The sequence below is a fragment of the Canis lupus genome, chromosome 23 (assembly GCF_011100685.1).
Source record: "Canis lupus familiaris isolate Mischka breed German Shepherd chromosome 23, alternate assembly UU_Cfam_GSD_1.0, whole genome shotgun sequence".
NCBI classification, from domain to species: Eukaryota; Metazoa; Chordata; class Mammalia; order Carnivora; family Canidae; genus Canis; species Canis lupus.
This window is the reverse complement of record NC_049244.1, coordinates 9,777,479-9,799,575: the sequence shown is the minus strand read 5'-3', so window position 1 is coordinate 9,799,575 and position 22,097 is coordinate 9,777,479. Positions and strand designations below refer to the sequence as shown.

The following is a 22,097-nucleotide window of genomic DNA, read 5'->3' as shown; positions in this document are numbered from 1 at the left end:
ACAAGAGGATGATACGGAAGGATGGTTACAGACCTAAAGAAACAAACTGAGGATAAAACACCACTGTTATACAGCACTAAATACATTAGAACATAAAGGAACACAGCAGACAATAGTCAAATTATGGACCTAAATAAAAGATGGGTAGCAATCAGAATGAATCCCATAGGAAAATGACAAAGTTTCTAAGAAGGGTCCCAGGACACCCTTAAAAATTTAAGAGAATAGGCATAAGGATATAAGGCATAAGGATATAAGGACATAAGGATAACTCCTGTTCATGAAGTTCAGTGAGCAACAAATGAAACAAAAGAAATACATTGCAGATATGATAGCCAAAAATTTCTTTAAACTGAATGAGAGATTGAATTTGCATATCGCAAAGGCACACTATATTTTATATTTTAATAAAAGTGTGAGCCTTATAGCTAGCCTTATGGTAGTTAGGCTATAACTTCATTGAACAGACAGAAATCTAGACAATCAGAGAGAAATGCGTTTGGGATCTACATGGGGGAAATGTCAATTTGGCCTGAAATTTCACCAGAGGGGCATCTACTGATATTCATGGGGCAACTTCTGTCATTCATGAAGAACAGGGGACCTGAGGACACTGCACTAGAGCAAATTGTTGTTAAGAAGGTAGAAAAGCATCAGACAGACATTCTCAAATATTAAAAAACAAATTAAATGAGTCACTTGTGAATCTTTCTTGCAAAAAAATACCTACTGGACAATAGAATCCAGACGACAAAATGATGGATGGACAAGCAGAAGCTCAGTGCCAGAAAGCAGTGGAGTTGTGTATTGATCAGATTAGACTAGATAGCAGCGCAAACATCCCTCACCTTTAAATGGCTCTTGTTCTCAAAATTTTACTCTGTGATCTTGCAAAATCTGCTCTAGGTCCATCAGCCTCTTCAGGGACTCTGCCTTCCACACAAAGGTTCAGTGCTGCACCTCCACAGTAATGCATGATTCCACATCCTCCAAGACAAGGAAGGAGAGCTCCAGAGATTCTCATGCAGGCAACTGAATGCTTCTATCCAAAATGACATATGGATGCTTGTATTCTTTCATGAGATGATCAGTCAGGTGCAGCCACAAGACAGGACAGAGGAGAGACTCAGGAAACAACGAAGTTTACTATACTTACAGGTCCTAGAGACAAGAGACACAGCACACCACACAGAGCCACACAGGAGAGACATCTGAGTGGTCAGGAGGCAGAAGACAGGAGTAAGGGGAGAACTTAGAGCCAGAGCCTTTATCTGGGTTTCCATGCCAAAGGCAACGCAGGGCAGGGTGAACAGGGTGACAGTTTAGGATTGGGTAATCTGAATAATCTCTACAGGATATGGGCTTCAGAACTGGTCCCTAGTTGGCAGCACCTGGCCCTGGGATGGTTAGGGCAGAGGACCACTGCCTTTTGGGATGTTTAAGTCAGACAGAGGAGGCAAAAGCCTAATGATGAAACCAGTCAGCTCACTGAAAGATTCAAAATCAAAATAATGACCTCCAAAATGGGCAAATGATGAGCATCAATGCCATCTGCCTGTAAAATGAAGACTAACAGCCATGTGCTCCTCCTAGGCTGGCAAGTATGAATCTGGCTTTTCTGTGGCAGCAGTGGCAGAGGTTCCAGAGCCAAGTTCTTCCTTCGTGGTGCTGAAAGGTGGCTATGTGGGATCTCCACATGTTGGCAGGAACTGTGGCTGAGATGGGTCATCTGGGAGCCAAAAGTGGAAAGGAGATCCCTGATTTCTGTGGCTTCCTGAAAGTTTCCTGCTTCCTGCTCTTGGCAGAGGAAGCAATTCTTTTTCTAGGTCAGTTCTCCAAGTTGTCCTGGGACCCTTCTTAGAAACTTGGTCTGGAGTATGCTCCTCCAGCCCTGTCAACAATATACAAGCATCTAATTCTCTATATTAAAAATCTTTCTGCTCAAAATAGGTACATTGGCTTTCTTATTTGTCATTGAACTGTTATTGAGACATATGACCTCAAATCTTTGGCTTTAATCAGTTTTGGGTGGATTGGAGAGTTACAGCAGTCCCTCCTTATTGGAGGGGGATACATTCCAAGACCCCCAGTGAATGCCTGAAACCACAGATAGTACTGAACCCTATATATGCTGTTTTTTTTTTCCTATATATATATACCTATGATAAAGTTTAATTTATAAATTAGGCACAGTAAGAGATTAATGACAGTAAACTATCTTACTGTGGTCTCTCTCAAGATATCGTACTGAGCTATACTCACCCTTCTTGTGATGATGTGAGATGATGAAATGCCATGTGAGGACATAAAGGGAGGTGAATGATGTAGGGACTGTGACAGAGCATTAGGCTCCTACTGACCTTCTGACAATTTGTGAGAAGGAGAATTATCTGCTTCCAGACTTCAGTTGACCACAGGTAACTGAAACTATGGAAAGTGATACCATAGGAAAAGGGGAACCACTACTGGACACTGAAAGCAAACAAAAACTTCTATAAGAAGATGTAGTAGAATATATTTCTACCCTGAGAGCTGGAATGAATCTCTTTCAAAGACTCACATTTCCTTTTTTTTTTTTTTCTTTTCTTTTTTTGTTTTCCTGGAGAGAATACATGTGCATGAATCGGTGTCAGGGGAAAGTAGAGGGAGGGAGAGAATCTCAAGCAGACTCCATGTTCAGTGCAGAGCCCAATGTGGGGCTTGATCTCATGACTCTGAGATCATGACCTGAGCTGAAATCAAGAATAGTATGCTTAACTGACTGAGCCACCTAGGCCCCCCAAAAGACCCAAATTCCTAACTAAAAAGGAAAAGACTTAAAAATTTTACTACATTAAAATGTACAATTTCTGATTATAAAAAAAATGAAGGGCAAGGCCACAGTCTGGGAGAGGATATTGGCAGCACAAATAAAAGATTAGGGATTGGTGTTCATAATGTAAAAGGAACTTCTACTTGTTTTTAAGAAAAAGAAGAAAATAAATATGAAAATCAGTAAAAGTTACAAATTGGCAATTCATCAAAGAGGAAATATAAATGGCTGGGAAACATATAAAGATGTATAAGTTCACTAGTAAAATAAAATGCAATTAAACCTTAACTTATATTATGTAAATTAAAAATATAATTAAAATACAATTAAAAGCATCATTTTATACCTATCAGATTTGCAAGAACTAAAAATACATTTTGATACCAACTGTGAGGATGTGACAGGGATTTTATTATACCAATTATGGGAATATAGACTGTTGTAATTCTGATGGAGAACATTTGGGATACAGCTAGTAAAGTGGAATATATATATACCCTACAACTTAAAAATCAATTCTAGCTATGTATCCTAGAAAAACTCTTGTGCATGTATATAAATGTGTAAGAACGTCCTGGTAGCATTGTTTTATAACAGTTAAAAATGAGAAACAATTTAAATATCCTTTAACAGGAGAACAGGGATTGTGGTGCAGTACAAAGGAGTACCATATGCAGTACAAGTGGCTGTATTGTTCAGGACAGAATAGACTTTGATATACTAACTTCCAAATTTTAGTTGGCTTAAGACTACAAGGGTATTTTTGTTTTTGTTTTTGTTTTTGCACATATTACATGTTCAGTGTGGCTTGGCAGGAGGCTCTGTTCCATACAATCACTTAGAGACCCAGGCAAAGACTTCGCCATCTTATAGCTGCACAACTTGAACATAAGGCCTTTAAGGTCACCATTGAAGGGGAAGAGGGAAGGTCCTCTAGTTAACTGTCTTGACTTGAGCATGATACGTGACACTTCTGATCAGAGTCGCTTGTCCAAAATCAATTGTGTGTCTCTGGTCTACCTGCAAAGGAGGCTGGAAAATATAGGGAGCATATAAGATATTTGATGAACACTATCTCTACCATATAAATGAACCATACGTGTAACACGAGTAGATATAATAAAGTTGAACAATGGGGGCACCTGGGTGGTTCAATCAGTTAAGTGTCTGACTCTTGATTTTGGCTCAGGTCACGATCTCAGGGTTGTAAGATTGAGCCCTGGGTCAAGCTCTGCATTATATGGAGTTTGCTTGAGATTCTCTCTCTCTGCCCTTCTCACTCATTCTCTCTCTCTCTCAAATAAACAAATATTTTAAAAAATATTTGTAAGGGAGGAAGATATAATTAAGGGGGGATACTGAGAGGCTTCCATTAGGCTACGTAATATTTTAGTTCAAAATTTAGGTGATGAATCCATAATTATGTGCCAAATAATTTTTAGTTCTCTTTGTATAACTTTATTATTACATAGTAAATTAAGAAACATTGGCTATTAAAGATGACATCCATATTGCCAAGCTAAAAATCATCAGCTGTATAACTTAGCCTGATGATTACACATTTTATTTGAGCATAAAAAAATGAAATGTATACAGTAAAATAGTTTTTACCTGATGTTTATATGAAAGTTGTGCACATTTTTTTTAGTTCCTAGGGGCACTAAAATTTTTTTTTTAATTTTGTTTTTTAATTTTTATTTATTTATGATAGTCACAGAGAGAGAGAGAGAGGCAGAGACACAGGCAGAGGGAGAAGCAGGCTCCATGCACCGGGAGCCCGACGTGGGACTCGATCCCGGGTCTCCAGGATCATGCCCTGGGCCAAAGGCAGGCGCTAAACCGCTGCGCCACCCAGGGATCCCCCTAGGGGCACTAAAATTAAATGATTTGAGTCAATAACCTGGAACATTCACTGCATGATCCTATGAAATCTTTCAGAAAGACAAGTGGACAAGTGGACAAGTGTCCTTATTTGTTGAGTGGTAATATCTTTAACTGCCTTGGTCAATGCTGGGAAAGAAACTATAAGAATTAAATTAAATTTAATAATATTAAAACAATTATTTTTGCTGTGCCTTGATGTTCATAAGCAATTATACTGTGTTTAATATTTTATAAAGTAAAGGAAATAGCTATTTAACAAGCTCAAAATGAAAACAACATAATAAGAATACTTTTTATTGTAGCTAAAGTGTTGCTAAGTGATTTATGTTTAGGTTATAGTAGTTTTTGAGGAAACTCTCATAACTTCCAAATTCAAAAGGACTGTATAACTTGCCCAGAGTCACATGGCAAAAACATGGCTGATCCAGGATTCAAAGCCAGATCTGTCTGATGCAGACCACATGAATGAATGTAGGGTTGAAGAGTACTTTGAGAGATTGCCAAACTAATCCCTTCCTCTGGGAGGTGCTGCCAAGAGATGAAAAATCTGGGTTTCCCTTTTTTTTAATAAAGATTTTATTTTATTCATGAGAGACACACACACACAGAGAGAGCTGGGCTTCCTATTAATGGACATTTCCAGTGTAGAGGATCATCACCTTTTTGATATAACTTAGGTTCCATCACCCTATGTGTGCACCACTGTGCACTGTGTTAGAGAAAGAATGAATTATGGATGGTCTGAGAGTGGTCATTTGTGTCCCTGAGCAGGACACACTAGGACCACCAAGGCACTTGGTACCTGTGCTGGGTCAGCAACCTTCTCCTTTCTAATTAGCCAATGGCAGATATAACCTGCCTAAGCTAACACTTACAGCTGCTCATGGCTGTTCCATTCCACTCAGGAGCTCTGCTGTGTTAGAAAAGAGAGTTTTCAATTATCTTTTGTGAAAGTCATTTTGAGAGATCAGTTGCCTTAACCCCAAAATACAATCTCAGTAATAAGCCTGTGGGGATGAGTCAGTTGAGGGAAAATGTGAAGAACACACTGGCTCAAGGCAGCCTTTGCCATAGGTCTTTGTTTAGGCTTCTTGGAAATCTTAATTGAGACTCTTCCTGTGCATCCAGAGCCGAGCCACTAGAATCCAGTAGATAAAGAGGCTGGTGTATGAGGTGGGGCAGGAGAGAAGAAGAGGGTCGGGAGTGGGAGGTTGGGGAAGTCAATAACAGTGTGCTCCACCATTGCTAAGGGAGCTGTTCCTTAGGGTCCTTAGAAAAGCCAGCCAGGCTATGATCATGACATCAACAACAGCAGTCATAATAATAGTAACTGACATTCACTAAACACCCAAATGTCAGGCACTAAAGAAGGTTCCTTCAATTAAATTCTCACAACTCCAAAGGTAAGGTGCTATTATCCTTTTCCCTTGGCAGTGAGTGGTGGATTTGAACTCAGATATGTAATTCTAGCATCTGTGCTATTTCCAACATGGCACAGACTGACTCATATCAGTAAGGTACCCAACCTGCTGGATTTATGATGTGCTATGGTTTTTCAGCCAATCCAATATCATCTATTGAACCAAAGCTGTTTAATAAAATCCAATCTATTCAACCGAAGTCATCTAACTTCTTCATGCTTACATTTCCTGGTACATAAAGTGGGACAAATGACAGTACCTACTTCATATACCATTATGAATATTAAAAGAGTTAATATTTGTAATACTTCTAGAGCATGCCTAGCACACAGCGTTATGTAAGTGGTTGTTATATAAAATTCTCCCTAAATAAAGCTTCCCCTATGGCATCTGGGAGAATGGTCATATTCTTCCAGCAGAGAAAACATGAGCTCAGAGAACCCGGAGGAAGATTCACGAGTCAGACAACAAGGAAGGTTCTTGTTGTGTTGGAGGGGGTCAGGAAGGAGGGAGAAGGCCTCTAGCTTGAAGCTGAAGGTCTTATGTCAACAGGCACTGAGCTGAAAACTGAGCCCACGAGTTCTATCTTCTCTACCAGGAAAAATGATAGTGAAACTGTTAATTGTAGTAGGAACAGTGTCAGGAGGGAGCTGAATCACAAGATATATATGGGGGTGGCAAGGGAAGTGTCCACTGCCTCAACCATATTCATGTGGAGTTATATCCCAGAGACAGAAAGAACGGCCATGCGTAGTTCTGGAAGCACTGCTGCTGATGTCCACAGAACCACAGATGTTCTCTAAAGAGCCAGAGGCTACCTATGCCCTGGCTTTCTGCCTCCTACCCAGACATCCCAGAGGCACTCTGCACACTAGTTATGCTGAACCACCTGTGGTTTTCTCAACATCTCAAGGAGTTTCAAGCTCTGGTCGCAGCCCACCCAGAGCACCAATGAACAACTACAGTCTTACTGGCTTAAGGGAAGGGTCCAAAACCTAGTTTAAGACCAGAGAAAACAAAATTCTTACTGCTGATCAATCTAATCACACTTGGTCACCCAGGCACCTACCCCGAGCAAGCCTTTCCTAAGGGGCTTCTCCCTCCCAGCATTGAGGCCAGGGCTGTCCCACTGCCCACTCCTGCTCTGCATGAGGATGAGGACAAGGTTGTAGAGCACACAGTGCACAGCCAGGGCAGAGTATGGAAAGATGAAGGGGCCCTACCCTGCCCCTGACGCCCCATGTCTGGAAAACGAGTGCCCAAGAAAATATGCTTGCTTCTAGCCTTCTCACACTCAATAGGGCTGGCGAAAGAGCAGGTGGGAGTGGTGGCTGGTGGTATTTGTTTGCAGAGTACTTAACATCCTAACCTTGCTATACATTGTCCCTCATCTTCTAGTCCCCAGCACATTGCCATGTTCTTCATCATCCATTCAGCTACTCTCCACCCAAGCCACAGCTTTATGTTTTGTTTCTCTGGCCCGTAGCATACCTCTGTGCCAACATGCCATGCTCAAGATGCATCTGGTGCCAAAGCACCAGAGCCAGATAGTGCCTATCACACCTGTGATGGTATCTCTGAAATGTCAACCTTCAACACCAGCCCTCTCCCCCCAAAATAAGAAAAGGAAAAGAAAAGAAAACCTTTAGGTTTTTAGGGGACAATAACAAAAGAATGCTCAATACAGTTGCCAGATAATGCTCTATTTTGCTTAATTTCTCTAATAAAAATAAAATTTGGAAGAAGTGATCTGTAGATAGTTTTGCTTTTTGGTAATTCCCTTTATGCTAAAAGATAGGGTCCACTCTGATTTACAATATCCTCCCCTGCTCACCACCCAGTCTTTTTGGTGGTCTCCTTATTTTCCAAGATGCTTCTTAAGGATCCTGACCTCTGTAGAGCTTTCTCAGATTTCTCAAGCCAGAATTGATGGTGGTTTCTTTTCTTTTCTTTTTTCTATTTATTTATTTATTCATTTATTTTTAATAATAAATTTATTTTTTATTGGTGTTCAATTTACCAACATACAGAATAACACCCAGTGCTCATCCCATCAAGTGCCCCCCTTAGTGCCCGTCACCCATTTACCCCCACCCCCCGCCCTCCTCCTCTTCCACCACCCCTAGTTCGTTTCCCAGAGTTAGGAGTCTTCATGTTCTGTCTCCCTTTCTGATATTTCCTACCCATTTCTTCTCCCTTCCCTTCTATTCCCTTTCACTATTATTTATATTTCCCAAATGAATGAGACCATATAATGTTTGTCCTTCTCCAATTGACTTATTTCACTCAGCATAATACCCTGATGGTCGTTTCTTTCTCCAATCACAACTTTTTAATGTGAATTCTAGCACTTACAACAATTAATTACATTGTAAAAACATGCTTGTAAGTTTTGGTTACCCCACCAACACACTCCAGTTTCTCAACTATGAGCTCCATGTGTCAAGAACTGTGTATTATTTATTGTTAAATCACATGGTAAAACACAGTATTTGGCAGCAGTAATGGACATTATTAAGTGTATTTGGAATGAATGTTTCTGGAATGAAAATTCTCAAAGTTAGCTAGCTTCTCCTAGCCTATCTTGATTCCCAAGATTGTTCAAAGGCATCTCCAGTAACTGCATCAGTAACTACAGTTAATCCTTCATTGTCTCATTCTCAGTGATATGATTCTTCTGAAGAAAACTGATCTGTGACGGGTACGGCTATTTCTCATCACACAGCTTGGCAGAGTATTGGTTGAGGGATGCTGGAGTTCAGGCCTGGGTTTCTCTATTCTTTCACAATTTCAACCACCAACAACTGGTAGCCTATTATGTGCTAGGAGCTGATCCCTGTGCTGGTTCCCAGCTTCTTGTGTCTTAACAGCGGCTGCTGAGTCTTCGTCTACCATCCAACAAGTGTGTAAACTTAGGTGAATCCCTTAAGCCTCTTGGCCTCAATCTCATTTATAGACAGGAAAAAAAAAGATTGTCCTGCATATTTTGGCCAGGATCAACTGATATAAGACAATTCATTCTTAGTTTCACTTGCTCTAGAAACTGTTCATGTCCCTAAACAAAAAGCCCAAGCTGAAAGCTCTGGTGTTGCTGAAAAGTGCTCATGGATAAGGCGCAGAGCACAAGAAGGTGTTTTGGGGACCTAAATTAGCTCAAGTTATAGGGAATGTGGGTAAGCTCAAGGATTTATGGACCTGAGCAGGGGCCAGTTAGGAGCAGAGGTGTCTGGACCTTTGGAATCACTCCTGCCAATGACACTATTTCTAAACTAGGAAATCTGACCAACTGCAGAAAGACTGCACCTTCACAGTTTTTGTAAAAGCCCTAGATTAATGAGACACTCATGCTTGAGCCAACTGGGAAGAGTCAGAGAGAAAGCATGACTGCTAGACCAAGAACCAAGAAGATGAATGGGGATGGGGACAGGGACAGGGCTGTCTCTCATAACTACTGGTCAGACTCTCAATTCTTTAGCAGGGAGGGATTTGACATTGACATCAGAACCCAGATGTGCAAGCATACCTTACTTTGTCATGCTGCACTTTATTGCACTGAGCAAACATGTTTTTTTTTTTTTTTAAATTGAAGATCTGTGGCAACCCTGTGTCGAGTAAGTCTCTTGGCACATTTTTCCAACAACATCTGCTCACTTTGTGTCTCTGTGTCACATGTTGGTTAGTCTCACAATATTTCAAACTTCTTTAGTATTAGTACATTTGTAGTGATCTGCAGTCAGTGATGATGACTCACTGTAAACTCACACGATTAACATTTTTTGGCAATAAATATTTGTAATAAAGATATGCACATTGTAATTTTGGACATAATGCCACTTCACACAACAGATGACAGTACAGTGGAAACATAACTTTCATATGACCTGGGAAATGAAAAAATTCATTTGACTCACCTTATTGTGAGATTTCCTTCATTGCAGTCATCTGGAACCAAACCCATAATATCTCTGAGGTGTGCCAGTGCGGTGTTCTATATTTGTTGAATTACGATGATGTTTATGTGAATGTTCATAATCATATACGGTTGAGTCCATGGCATGGCTTCAGTCATTCCCAATTAATTCTCTGGTTTCTATTTACCAAGTTAGAGAGAACCTCCAGCTAATGGTAAAAGTGGAATCTATTCTGGGGCTTCCAGCGGACACCTCTTGCCTAGGTGAAGGAGCTCTTTCTTTTGGCAAAAGCCATTTTAGCAAGGTCTCTTAGCCCTGGATGTACTCCTCAACGAAGACATTTGAAAACAGTGAAGTGTTAGGGAGGGCATTGTTACAATAATTGTAACAATTAAGCATTATTGTAAGCATTGTTACTATAGGGACCATCTTTCATAAGGCCTCTTCATGTCCAGTACAGTATGGCTGTTAATGGGAGGCAAACCAGAGAGATGGGCCTCTTCTATCTCCAGAACGTCATCAAGTATCTAGGGCATAGGTGCTTTTTATATTTTTGTCTCTTTTTTTTCCTCAAACAATGACAAACTGTTCAATCACTTGCTCAATTTTAAAGACTATCTTCTAATGATTTTCTCTCTTAACTTAATGTATCATCAATTAGGGGCTTGATGGTTGGTGGATATGCATTTGGCTAATTATAGGCTAATAAAGGTGGGGCTGGGGGAATGCCTACTGGCCTCAAGACTGAGTGCAAAAATTTAAATACCAGAGTCTAAAATGGCTAAAATTTGGCATTTTCCCTCTACCATGTCAATAGGCAAGTTCATGATGATGACACCTGCTAGACCAGTCACTGTTAGGAGAAAATGCTGCCAAAAGACCAACGATTTGTTAAGCTTCCTCACTGTTGCCAAGGCCAGAAAGTGGCTCTCTCCTTGGGGTTCCATAACCCATAGGTCTGCAGTCAATGAACAGAAATCCCCAGATATTTCAAACTGTACAACATAGCAGACACTAATGGTTGTCATCAAATCCACCCTGCTTCATCCTGGCAAACATCCTACAAGAGTGTCCCAGCATGTTTGGGATGGGCATGTGTTGATCCAGGTGATGGGCCATGATTGGTCTAAGCTGGGGGTTAGCAAACTTTTTCTGTAAGTGGACAGATGATAAATATTTTTGTATCTGTGAACTACATGGTCTCCACTGTAACTATTCACATCTGTTCTTTTAGTTGAATAAGCCATGGTCATGTACATAAACATGGCTGTGTTCCGGCAAAACTTGTTATAAAAACAGGTAACAGGCCAGATTTGGTCTGTGGGCCATTGCCGGCTGACTTCTTTAACAGCCAGAATATTAACATTTTTCATTTCTCTCTTTGAATAGATATTTCTATCCCACTTTACTTCCCTTTCAGAATTTCATTTTAATGTCACATATTTTTATGTTTATGTATTATTTATCACCCTGATATCATTCTTTGTCACAGAAATATGTGCAATAAATTGAATTTAATTAACTTTTGAGCCTTGAAGCTCAAAGTGTCAAAATATTTATCTTGGGTTTAGTTATCAATTCTGATTATTAAGATACAATTAGTCAAGAACATAAATATACAATATCTCATAGCATATGAAAACTGCATGAAATTCAACCTTCAGTGCTCATAAAGTTCTATTGGAATACAAAAAAAACCCCTCATACATATATTCAAATTCTGATAAATAGTAAAGAAACATAAACATAGGGATCCCTGGGTGGCGCAGCGGTTTGGCGCCTGCCTTTGGCCCAGGGCGTGATCCTGGAGACCCGGGATCGAATCCCATATCAGGCTCCCGATGCATGGAGCCTGCTTCTCCCTCTGCCTGTGTCTCTGCCTCTCTCTCTCTCTCTCTGTGACTATCATAAGTAAATAAATAAAAATTAAAAAAAAAAAAGAAACATAAACATACATTTACTTATTGAAAATGTGTCTTGTAGTGAGGTGGCATTTTTATTGGTTCCTTTATGCACAGATGGATATTTATTATTTGAATGAGATTGTGTTTAGCACTCATTTTATGTGTTCTTATTAAAAACTAAACTCTGAGGAATTTTTTTACTATAGATGGGAACAGAAGCAGTTTTTTTTAAATAGTAATGTCCTTCAACTTTGAACTCCATCTGAGTTATATGCCTGAAATCACATGGCAATATAGGATTCAATATTATTTTTAGTGGTCATTTAGGTCCTCCTTCAATTTCGTTGAAACTAAAGAAGCAGAAATCACCTGACCTACAAAAGGGGATAATGCTCAGCCGTTAGGTACAAGGACATGTTTGTGGCACTCCTGGCCTATACACAAACATCACTTACACCCTCACATCTTCCTCTATTCTCATAGACCAGCTCTTCTCTTCCTAGTACATATTGAATTAATGTATAGCTGAAACCCTTTCTGTTTATTATGCAACAGGGATTTTAGACAATTAGAAATTTGTGAACTCTTTTTCTTGCAGGTCACACTGAATTATTGGCTAGACATGCCAGTTTCAAGACAACACATTTAAGTGTGGAAGATTAGAAAACATGCAAAAAACAAAAATATCCCCTTCTCAGTCCCATGTCAGGAATGGTCACATGCCTCTTCTCCTTGGCCTAAAATTTCTATCTTGCAGCTCTGATTGTATTATGTCTACGTACCAGTTACAGTTCTTTAAGTTCTGTTTTATTTATTTTTTTGTAGATATTTTATTTATTTATTCATGAGAGACACAGAGAGTCATAGACACAGGCAGAGGGAGAAGCAGACTCCATGCAGGGAGCCTAATTTGGGACTCGATCCTGGGTCTCCAGGATCACGCCCTGGACCAATGGTGGCGCTAAACCGCTGAGCCACCCAGGGATGCCCCTAGGTTCTGTTTTAAACAGCAAGAATGAAATCTGGATGACTTCTTTGAAAAGGTAACTTAATGAAAAGGTCTGATGGCTTAAAGAATTGAGGGAAAAGTTGAATATCTAAGACCTGAGGCAGCAGCATCAGAGATCTCAGTAATGGGAACATCAACACCTGTCATCATTTTGTCACCTATCTTGGGATGACTCAGCTCTAATTGCCTCAGTTGATGTGTTGCTGTACCCAAGATTCAAATTTCCAGAGAGGATCAGATTGGCATTTTTAGGGTCATGGGCCCATTTATTGACTGAGGTGGTTCATCTTCCACTTTTTCATATCCCAAGTTTTCTTTTTTTCCTGCTTTGCCTAAATCAATGCCTGCATTACTGCTGCAACTCAAATTTCCCCAAGCTCCCCACCTAAGGGAAGATACACATATGTGGTAATCTTATTTACAATTCTGATGTTCTGGGTTCTGTGTCTCCTCCTGAACAAAGCAGGAAGGACATCAGTCTCCACCTACAGTGTGTCTCCTGGGTCTTTTTTGGAGTCCTAGGAAGTCTCCCGGGAAGTCACTGGTGGTGCTTCCCCTTTCTAATCCCTGCTAATGTCCAGTTGTAGAGAAACCACTGGATTTAGGATTCTCTACCACCAGGCCCTTCTCTCCTTTGCAAATGCCAAATCACTGTCCAGCTTCCCTCAGTGCTACTAGGGCCAGTAATCCTCCCTATGTTTGAGCTTCTGTTCTCAAATGGGAATGTCTCCCTCCCCAGGTCTATATCATACACTGTCCTCTAGGCTGCAGAGTAACACTGTTGGGTCCCATGTTCCATGGTGAAAACAGCTTCTTTGTTTCTGCCTGTAGCTTCCTCTCTCTGGGGCCAAGCAGGAGAATATACAGTAGTGTCTCCCATTTCACTTCTCTCTGTCTATCTCCCATCTCCCCTTGTCCTACATTCCTTGAAAGTCCCTGTATTAGTTCTCATTCCTTCAGGAAAAAAATGAACCAATAGGAGATCTATCTATCTATCTATCTATCTATCATCTATCATCTTCATCATCATCTCTTGAGGGAGATATTTATTTTAAGAAGTTGGATCATAGAACTCTGGATGCTGGCAAGTCAAAATCTTTGGCAGGGTAGACCAGCAGGCTGGAGACCCAGAGAAGAGTGGCTGTTGCAGCTTGTCTAAAGGCTGTCAGCCTCAGTCTTTTCTTCTCAAAGGCCTTCAACTGATTGGACAGGGCTCACACATTATAGAGGGTAATCTGCTTTACTAAGAATCTAATGATTTAAAAGTTAATATGATCTAAAAAATATCTTCACAGCAACATCTAGACTACTGTTTGACCAAATACCTGGGGAGCATGGCCTAGCCATGCTGACACATAAAATTAGCTGTCACAGCTCCTTATCTAAACAAACATGTTAGTAAAAAACCATGGTTATCAGCCGAAAAATGTATCCTAAATGCTCATTGTGAACACTACAGATTTAATCAAAAGCCTACTAAGCTTTGTTTGTCGAAGTAAATCTTTCTTCTCTTTTTTAAACCTATTAAAAGATGTGCTGAGAGGCCAATGGTTTACCAAAATATCTCAAAGATTTAGTTCATGCTCTTAATGCTCAGTGTCACACAATGTCATAGTCTGTATTTTCCCTTAAAAGGTAGGCTTTTAGAGAATCAGTCATTCAGTGGATATAGTACCCACTCAACCCTGGTGGTTCAGACCGGATACATGTGAGAGTGAAAGGCCTCAGCTAAGAGGGCCGTGAGGAGCTCAGAGTACCAAAGGGAAGGGAATATCATGTGGTACCTTACTCTTCCTCCCTGATATTCACTCCCGTGTCTTAGGCTGTCCTCATTGCTATGGCTGCACAGGAAGTGTGAGTGCCCAGTTAACTGCCTATAGACACACAGTGCCTTCAAGAGGAACAGAAATCTACACTACCCCTTTAACACTGGAGCACAGACTGTCTGGGGCTTCCACAGACTTAAAAGTAGGGTCCCAGTAGCTGGCTGAGCAAGCAGGCCTGCTGGGAAGCTGAAGGAATGGGGCCCAAGGGCTCAGGTTGTGTTCCTGGGGGAGCCTGTAAAGAGAGTCCTGAACTTGGGGCCGAACTAAGTGATCTTGGCTAGCCAGTTGGTCATTCCAAGTTTCAGACCTCCCTGCCTCTAAACTGGGGCTAATCTTGCCCTCTCACAGAGTTCTCGAAAGGGTTACATGAAATAACTCATCTGAAAAGGCAAATTCAATCCCATGCCCATAACAGGTACTCCTGATATATTTGCTATTTAATCTATTGATAGTAAAAAAATCGGAGACCAGAAAATAGATGTTTAGCTTTCACTGGGGGCAATTTACATTTCTCAAAATTCCCAACTGCTTCATGATTCAGGTCACTCTGACAACGATCAGACTGGGTGCTGCAGTCATGGTCTCTATGGAGATCTATTATTGACAGGCTGATATCTACAATCTTTTTTTTTTTTAATTTTTTTAATTTATTTATGATAGTCACAGAGAGAGAGAGAGAGAGAGAGAGAGAGAGGCAGAGACACAGGCAGAGGGAGAAGCAGGCTCCATGCACCGGGAGCCCGACGTGGGATTCGATCCCGGGTCTCCAGGATCGCGCCCTGGGCCAAAGGCAGGCACTAAACCGCTGTGCCACCGAGGGATCCCTGATATCTACAATCTTAAGTGCCCATTATTTGGAACTTCAAAATACAAGTCCCCTTTGATGGTTCCATTTTCCCTGGGAACCTGGGTGGTTTTAGCTCTGTGGTGTAATGCAGGGGGGCTGCTGGAGGAAGAACAACAATGGGGTGATGAGGGTAGTATTTGGAATGGGAAGGAGAGAAAGGAGCACATCCTAGATTTCTTTATGTTTGTTTTATGTATACCTGGTTATAGAAGCATATGTGTAAAATGTGGTAAATTTGAAACCTAAATGGAAAACAGAGGTAAAAGAAAAATTATCCATATGTTATCTCCCAATGTTAATGTTAACAGCATTGATGAGTGTAAACTGCCTTTCAGTCTTTATTCTATTTATTTTATTATATAACAATTATATTACATGTACATTGTAGCACTATTGTTTTTTTTTAAGATTTTATTTATTTATTCATGATAGACATAGAGAGAGAGAGAGGCAGAGACACAGGCAGAGGGAGAAGCAGGCTCCATGACGGGAGTCCGACTCGGGACTCGATCCCTGGACTCCAGGATCGCGCCCTGGACCAAAGGCAGGCGCCAAACCGATGAGCCACCCAGGGATCCCAGCACTATTGTTTTTAATCTAACATTGTATTTATTTATTTATGTATTTATTATTTATTTATTTTTAAAGTTTTATTTATTTATGTATGAGAGACACACAGAGAGAGAAACAGGCAGAGACATAGGCAGAGGGAGAAGCAGGCTCTATGCAGGAAGCCTGATATGGGACTTGATCCTGGGACCCCAGGATCACGCCCTAAGTCAAAGGCATAAGCTCAACCTCTGAGCCACCCAGGCGTCCTATTAATCTAACATTTTAATGGAAGAATTTACCCATGCTAATATAATACATATGCTATTTTATTTTTTAAAATTTTATTTAAATTCAACATGCCAACATACAGTAAACATCCAGTGCTCATCTCCTCCTTAAAGGCCTTATCATATTCCATCAAGTTGAATATGCCCCAATTTATTTCCACTGTTTTACTGTTGGACATTTAGATTACTTCTGTTTTTGTATTAAAAATAATTCCAGGGCAGCTCGGGTGGCTCAGCAATTTGGTGCCACCTTCAGTCTGGGGCATGATCCTGGAGACCCAGGATCGAGTCCCACGTCAGGGTCCCTGCATGGAGCCTGTTTCTCCCTCTGCCTGTGTCTCTGCCTCTCTCTCTCTGTGTCTCTCATGGGTAAATAAATAAAACCTTTAAAAAACATAATAATTCCATACATCTCGTTTTTTTTTTTTTTTACTTTCATTTTTTTTTATTGGTGTTCAATTTACTAACATACAGAATAACACCCAGTGCCCGTCACCCATTCACTCCCACCCCCCGCCCTCCTCCCCTTCTACCGCCCCTAGTTCGTTTCCCAGAGTTAGCAGTCTTTACGTTCTGTCTCCCTTTCTGATATTTCCCACACATTTCTTCTCCCTTCCCTTATTTTCCCTTTCACTATTATTTATACATCTCGTTTTTACATAATATTAAAAAATCTTCCATCTTCTCTTCAGGTATAGGTTTTCAAAAATGAAATTACTGGGTTCAGGGGCTTGGACATGCTATAGGCCCTTGATACATGTTGGTAAAAGGTTATGCCTATTTCGATCCCACCAGCAGTGGATGATTTCAATCTACCCTTGTCAACACTGAGCAGAATGATGAAAAAATCACTAATTTGATGAGAAAAACAAAACTACTTGAAGCATATATCTCTGTTGCCTTGCTTTCTAGTGAGGTTCAGTATCTTCACATATATTTGCTCACCTGTGAACGGCCTTATTCCATAGTGATGATTTTTTAATACTGTATCTTCTTTAGGGATATTGCGAATCCACTGGTGTATCTCTAAAACATACTGTGGAGTTTATACCAAAAGGGTAGAATGCTAGTTTATGATCATGTAGACCATGTGAATAATCAAGGAATAAGTGATTGAATACAAGTAAAGGATATTCAACTCCAAGTTAAAAGAAATGAAGCCTAAAGTTGTCTCAGAAAAAAAAAAACAAAGCAAATGACACAGGTATAATGAGAAGATGTGTTTTGATTTCAATTCCAAGGATAATTTTTTTTTTCACATTCTCTGACAACAATCTCCCAAATCGGTCTATGTTAAAGATAACAGCACATAGTGACAAAAATCAGAGAGGACAGGGACACCTGAGTGGCTCAGCAGTCAAGCGTCCATCTTCTGCTCAGGGTGTGATCCCAGTCCCAGGATGGAGTCCCACATTGGGCTCCAGTCCCACATCGGGCTCCCTTTGAGGAGCCTGCTTCTCCCTCTCCCTATGTCTCTGCCTCTCTCTATATATTTCTCTCATGAATAAATATAAAACCTTTTAAAAAATCAGAGAGAACAATTTTTATAATGAAGCAGAGAACTAGGAAGACCATTTGTTCTCAAGAATAATAAGAGCATTATTCTGGAACCAATTCAACCCCCAATGACAATGGCTGAGCAAGGTCTGGGCTCACTCTCAAAGTTTTATCTCCTGCAGAATATCTTAAATGCAACTACTATACATCCTTATTTATGATGTTTGAACAAATCTATACAATAAATTGTTGAAAGATAAATTCATATATATATGACAAAGGGAATGATTCAGTAGTATCCCATTGGCTTTATAACCTTCAAAATAAAGAATCCATCATTCATTTTCTAATAAATTCATCTAATATTTATTTTCCAAAGTTAAAGTTAAAAATTCTAAAATGACAACAAAAATTGCTTTTTAAAAATACATTATTATTTATTTATCTGAAAGAGCGTGTGTACGAGCGTGTGTGCACACACAGGGGGGAGGGACAGAAGGAAAGGAGCAGAGGGGGAGGGAGAGGGCCAAGTAGACTTCATGCTGAGTGCCAGAGCCCCACATGGTGCTTGATTTCACCATCCTGAGATCATGACCTGAGCCAAAACCAAGAGTCAGATGCTTAACCGATTGAGCCACCCAGGTGCCTCACAAAAATAGCCTAATGGAAAACATATGAAGCAAAAGAATGGATGATGAACTAACCCGCTGATCATAATTATAGCAATGACCATTAAAAGGGAGTTTTCACTTAAAATTAAAATACTTTTATTGTAATAAATAGCCAAACAGAAGACTAGGACATGAAACAAAAGAGAAGAAATCTGAATTTACAAATTCTACCAGTTTTACAGAGATTAGACACTATCTGGGTCTTTCCTGATGAACCCTACATTTCTAACCCAAGTTGCTCATTTAGAACTACACCATAGACAGGCCCAGGTGCCTGATAAAGTCATTTATTTCTGATGCAATTTGTTAATATTTTTGCATGAATGTCTACCCTCACTCAACTCCTAGCTCCTTAATTTTTTGTGGACAAGAATTCTTATAATTATTCATGGCTCTATATGCATATGGTTGCCTCTGGACAAGCAGCTTGAAACTAAATCAATGCAGCAAAAATGCGACTAATTTATGTAGGAAAGAAAAAGTACATTGTGGCCAGTGGACAGTGAAATATGGGTCTGAATGTGGCCTCACAAAAGTCGTTACTTCTGCAACTTCATAGAGCTGCTATCAAGCATTTCACTGAGATTTCACACACACACACACACACACACACACACACACACAATGTATTCTTCATAGATTCTCATGTATACAGTGGTTTTAAATCCAACTGCTTGAATATGAATCTGCTGGACAAATATCCACAATAAAATAAATCACTTCTAAACCAAGAGGTGAATCTCAGTTTGCACCAGGAGCAGAGAAACTGATGAACAATGTGGATGGCACCATAGTGCCCACAATGCCATCCTCCAGTGTGGCACCAGCTTTTGCCAAGTAAAATCTGTATTTAAAGTCTAAACAATCTGTTTTAAACTATTTTTTTCTGTTTCAAGAAACTGGACAGGCTTTACAAGCTGTTATTAATCAGAAATTTTTCATACATGATTCAAATCAAAGTAGTCCTTAAATGCTTCACATGATGAATTTGGCTGTGGCTGTTACGTAGTGCTGAGTTATACAGCCTGACCACATAAGTAAAATAAAGCTTCTGAGGCATCCTTCAAAATATGAAAGACTGTCAGCCTACAGGTCATATAACTGAGGTGCTTTGGCCACAGACATACTTCTTTACCAAATTGGGCCTTAGAGAAATTTCTAGAAGAAAAACCTGCCACACTGCTGATTTTTCCCTAGATAGGTTCCCATATTGAACTGGAGTAAAATAGAGAATGAGCTTCACTTTTCCATCAATATTACAATCCTAAGACTCCCAGAAATGTCTCCACATGACATGATGAACCAGCAAAATTTCCAACTTTTCCTCAGTATTCTCCTTCTGCCAACTTTGATTAAACAAGTGTGATGTGCTCTATCTGTTCCAGACACACAGAATGTAGATGACTTCTAAGTAATCCTCCTCTTTCTTTAAAAACTAATAAACAAAGGTTGATTAGTTTTTCGGATATCTTTCAAGGTATCCTTCTATGAATGGTTCTTTATTTTCTGATGCCCTTCCAAGGCTCAGGGAGTTGTCATGCAATGTTGACATGGAAATGATGCAACATTTAGTTTAATGGGTTTACCTAAGCCAACTGCCTCCTCATTAAGTGGTTAGCAATGTGAAATAGAAATTTAAAATATAGCCTTACAAACCATTTATTGCCCTTTCGATATCTGACTATTGCTTGAGACAATCTAATATAAGTGAAATAGCACAGTATTTTACCAGAAGACTGGCTTTTGAGCAAGGTTCTTCCATGTATAAGTGATATGATCTCAAGGTAGTGTAGTGCTCACTTAATACACTGCTGTTTGATGAAAGCAACATATGATTTAGTTGTAACTGATAATAGACCCAGACACACAACTCAGGGTATGTGGGGTCAAAAGGCTGTGACTGCATGTCGTATGGCTATTAACTGTTTAGTAGATTTGGAGAATTTTTCTGATCCACTGAGAAGAGGAATAGAGAAAAACTGAAAGAAACAAGATCATGCAAGTACTAGTATTTCCTTCTGTGTGGGGGTGAATACATTGATGGTAAAGAATAGCATATTTTAATAACTGCTAGGGTTTGAAATTTCAATGATGTCATAACCCCATGAGGATAAAACCCAAATTCTTTACCTAAACTTTCCTAATTCTACATGCTACCACAAAGAATGGTCTGTTCCAGGCCCTCTGCACACCCTGGGGGATCTTTTTTGCTTTTGGCATACCTTTTCCAAGAATGCCCTGTGATTTCTCTTCCCAACATGAGTTCCATCTGGGGTCCTCTCATCTTCCAGGAAACCTCATTAACACCCTATACTCTCTGGATCCTTTTCTCTTTAAAATTTCCGAAGCCTCTTTTGTACCATGCATTTGGCTGCTTTGGAACATTGTCCTGTTCTGTTACTCAACTCACAAAGATTTGTGTGCCTTTTGTAGGCTCTTGTGCTGCAACTGGAATTGAAGACAGGGAGGGTCCCTGTCCTTGAGGCATTCACTATGGATTAGGCTGGTCACTAATATGGGTGCAAGACGGTGGTGCCATGGCAGATGTTTGAGTCCAATGCTGTGTAAGACCCACCCAGCTTGCTGGGTGCACAATCGTGACATTCAGCCACACTATGCTCTTCCATTCCTTATTTCTGTCACCTCCTGGCCTGCTAGTTCTCCTTACTCAAGAAAATTGTGTCACCCATGGGTTAGTCTCCACCTCCATACTTCTGCCATCAACCTGGTCCCTTCAGAATCCATGTGCATTTGCCTTTCCGTCTCATGCCTTCTTCAGCTAGACCTCAGCCTTCTACACTCACATTCACCATCCAATGGATCTGCTTCGGAAACCCCTACTTCAAACATCTTTTCTCCTATACAAATTTTCTCTGCTAAGTACCCCCGTGGTGACAGTTCTTTAACTTTACCAGGTACTTCCAGCTGAATGACATCTTCATTTACTTCCAACTATTTACATCTCCTTTTTGTCCTTCCTTCCTTCTCTATCCAGATTAGTCTATCATTCTAATGTCTACATTTTAAATATCTGAAACTCTACTACCTTTGCATCTATTCCAAACCCTGTCTTTCAAAACTCCCCAGCCCAGGATGAACCTGACCATCTACTTTCCTCAGGTCCACATAGGTGAGATCGAGTATGGTTGGAGCAAAATGCACAATGCACTGGTTGGAAGTACACAAATCAATGATCAGAACCCAGCTCAAAAGCCTGGATCTCCAACTTCTAGAATGTCTACTGCACATCATCTCCTCCAACATCCAACTCACTTGTTATATGCATGCATTTGATCTTAACCCACCTTTACTGAGAAAGGGAAGACATGGAACAAATCTGTTTGCATCATCCACTCCCAACCATAATTGTAGGTTCACCTACAATTAAAGTCTCCTCCCTCTCTTTGCTGTCACAGGGCTTCTTCTCTTACCCAGCTGGTATACGGGGACTCGAAGAGGTTCCCTGCTCTGAAAGT

General features: G+C 40.2%; 1 protein-coding gene and 1 long non-coding RNA gene across 5 annotated transcripts in view; both read right to left on the bottom strand.

The window, feature by feature from the left end:
* The window catches only part of MYRIP (myosin VIIA and Rab interacting protein), a 361,492-nt gene that overhangs the window by 187,634 nt on the left and 151,761 nt on the right, over positions 1-22,097 (bottom strand). The window lies entirely within an intron of this gene.
* LOC111091878 lies at positions 3,203-10,359 on the bottom strand. Its single transcript, XR_005376871.1, has 2 exons — positions 10,029-10,359; positions 3,203-3,844 (listed from the first exon to the last, which is right to left on the bottom strand). It is a non-coding gene; the product is annotated as an uncharacterized LOC111091878 (long non-coding RNA).